Source organism: Equus asinus, chromosome 8, assembly GCF_041296235.1.
Source record: "Equus asinus isolate D_3611 breed Donkey chromosome 8, EquAss-T2T_v2, whole genome shotgun sequence".
Lineage (NCBI taxonomy): Eukaryota > Metazoa > Chordata > Mammalia > Perissodactyla > Equidae > Equus > Equus asinus.
Window position 1 is genome coordinate 11,707,955 of NC_091797.1, and position 3,637 is coordinate 11,711,591.

Genomic DNA, 3,637 nt, shown 5'->3' on the forward strand with positions numbered 1-3,637 from the left:
GGGGGCAGAACTCACTACTGTGTCATCCCATTAGAAAATCATCTCAGGGGAACATCTTGACAGATCCTGACTCTTGAGAAAATGCTGAGCTTCAGGGGCCGTACAAGCATCAGCAGCAGGGCTCCCCTGCACTCTTTGGCAAAGAGATAGGGAGATGGTTTGGTTTCTTGAACAAGTTGCATTCAGGGCTGGTTTAACCTGCCTAGAAGTTGTTGATGAGTGATAAGCATAGAAAAATCTCCCACAAGAATATGTAGAATGCCGTTAAGTTTTGAACCACAGATCTCTGCTAATGGAATGAGGGAATTGTGTTGTCTTTCTCAATCTCCTGAGCTCCGTGATCTCACTCCATTCCAGTTATGTGCAAAGTGAATCGTTAGAAGAACACAGCTTAGGGTCAAGCAGGTAACAAGGGGATGGCCCCTTTCAACGACAAGAATATAACAAACATGGAGGAACATTTGAAGCTAAATATTCTGATACTATTGATAAAACAAACAAAGAAAAACATGGTTTAAAGATACTTCCTTATAATATTATATCCTAAAGGCCTAGGCTAGATTTTCACATGAGGAAAGTGGGCTTTTACAATTGGTATAATATAGATGCAAAGGAGGATACAAACTTTGTAAACAGAAAGGTATAGTTTTCTAATCAAAATATTTTAATTAATTAAGTCAATTCTTAAAAGCCAAAAAGCTTGACGGAGCACATGGAGAATCCTCCTCTTAAAGTGGGAAAAAATGCAGTATTATTAGCTTTATAACCAAGTGAAGGGAGCTCTGCTGCATTTCCATGATGCCAGAGTGTGGAAAAGTGAGTTCTACGATTACAACAGCTCTCAACAGAAGGAATAAAGCCACGGGATTCTACAAAGCAAAAGAGGCCCAGCTGCCAATGCATTTGAAACGGATAATTTAATGTTTTTTAAAAGACGAGTAAATAAGAGAATTAATAATAACTAGCTAAGAAAACATTAAGATGACCTACTCCTGATGCCAAACACACAGTTAAAAGCTAAGACTGGACAATAAGAAGTAAGAGTTGTAGAGAATTTGCAGGATCAAATTAAGCAAATTTGTATGGTCTTAAAGAGAATTTGTAAATATTGAAATTATTTTTAGAACAGCTTCTTATGCAGGAGAAAAGATAATAAGGGCTCGTGATAGCAGTGATAGGGTAAAGAAAGTGATGTAATTAATGCCATGCAGACTTTCCACCTGGAGATGTTGAGTCTCTGGTGTGCAGTCCCGAATAACAGAAGAGTGGCTGGCTCTGCTGGCCTGGAAATCTAATTTAGTAAGGTTTTTATGCCTTGCTTGACTCATTTATTTTCAATCCAACAGGATAGCAGGTTCTCTGTTGCGTGGAAACTGTCATGATCTTCATCAGGCCAAAAAGTAACAATTTTTTGAAGTAAATCATGTCTAGTAATGAGTGCAATACCACCCGATGGTTTTTTCTCTGGGTGGGGAAGAAGGTAAGTCTAGGATGGGACTGATAAACTGGAGTAAAATAAAAGGGCATAGAATCCAGTAGTCCTTCTGGGGTTGGGGAGAGAAGTTGTAGTGAGAACATAAGCGTGAGATTAAAAGATGGGTAAGCAATTGTTGGCTCAGAATGGACTGAGTTTTGAATTTCAGGAGAAGATCTATTGTCATAGGAGATAATAAGTACAAGGTACAGCTATGAACTGCATTATGCAAAACTACGAGAGTGGTTCGATGAAGAGCAGTGGATGTCAAAGTCTTTCACATTAAGGAAACCAAGGAAATGTGAAGCTGGATTCCTGGATGCATCATCCACAGGGACTCAGGGATTGGAGAGTATGATTTCACACTAATGTATGTGAGGGAAGGGAACAGAGATCAAGAGGCTGACAGTGCCAGCAACAAAGAGAGGTGAACATGGTAAAGCCCCTCAAAGGGGCCAGGTTTTACTTACTTATGGAAGAGTAGTCATCTGAGCCTAGGATTGGTGAGAAGGAGAATGCTGGTGCTACCTCCCAGTTTGATGGTGGGTGGAGAACAGGAATTAGTATTCTCAATGTATGATTTAATTTTGGTAAAAAAAAAAAAAAATGAGCTGTGTGGACTCTGAGAATATAGGGCACTTTGTTCACAGTGGAAAGGGAGTTCCAGAGGGCACATCAAAGGAAGTGGGAGAAAACGGAACAAAAGGATGCATTGGGAAAGAATTTCGATGCGATTATTATTAATTCATTAATTTGAGAGATATTTACCAAATGAATTCTCTGTGCCAGACACCGATCTAGGAACCGAGGCTATAGCAGTAAACAACACAGAGAAGCTCTGTGGCATCAAGGACCTTAGATCCTTACTGATTACTGACGTGGAATTTTGGAGGAGATAGGCAGTTTACAGACTTCTCCTTTTCACCTGTCCTAAATTGCTATAATCATATAAATGCTAGTAATATAAGTAAATAAATAGAAAAAGAATGGTTTTAGAAAAAAGGCTGCCTAGAATAGGAGAAATATGGAAGCTAGATACTTGAAAAAGAGGGAGGCAAACTACCCACCAAATATAAGATAAGAGATGGGTTATAAGTTAAGAGATAAGAAGAGAAATCTTTAAAAGGCTGGGATGTGAAATTAACAAACATTGTGGGATATTCTCATACATGCATATGTATATATATCTCATTCAGCTATACACACACATGCATGTATGTATATACGTGGATAATACTCTAAAACAATAATTTTCCCCCTTAATGGATATTCTGCATCATCAGACACAACTTTATAAACGAATTCTCCACTTCATCTCCCTGAACCATATAAGGAGAGCTTTTAAATCTGTGCCCCTGTGAAAGGGAACATCATTTCTTTCTGGAAATGCTCTTGTTATTACATCTGCAGTAAACTAAGCTTCATGTTGCCATGTACCGTTAAGGATTTCCTGGTCCCACAAACATTTTGTTTGTACCATTCTCCCTTTGAGAATTAACGTATTACCCCAAATATTTTGAAATTAATTAGAAGTTGATTACACGATAAACTTTTTTTTTAATTGAGTTTTACCGTTCTGCCATTGCATAGGGGCCGGATCTATGAAAAGTATTGGAACAGATGTTTTGTTTCCGAAGGTTCCACAAGGTACCTCCTCAGGCATTTGTCCCTAGTGACCTGTCTTTGGTCTTAAGAGTCTCAAAATTGGGATCCCTTCTAAGTTGAGTTAGCAAGCTTAGCAAGGGCTTGGAGAGGGGGCTGACACAGATCCAGAGGACCACCGATAAACATAGATATTCTGGGAAGAAAAGAAATGGCTTTTTTTGGATGTAAAAATGTATTTTTTTTCCCCAGAGATCTACCTCCTTTGTTCTCAAATTAGCCACTTGCCACTGGTTCACCTCCGGAGATAACAAGAACCTGAAGCAATGAGTCGTGTCTACGGGCTGAAGTTGGGCTGAAGGAAGGTCAGGAGCTCTGTAGGGCAAGGCAGGCTGTGCAGGGAGGCAGCGGTGCTCAGCTTGGGAGTAGGACTGGGGGCAAGGACTACAGCTGAGAGTGAGAAGACTGTGAAAGCAGGGCAAGGCCAAAAAGGGGCCTCAAGAAATGTTCCTTTGTTACCCTACTTCCTGTTCATGGCCACTGGCCTAGATGAAGGTGACC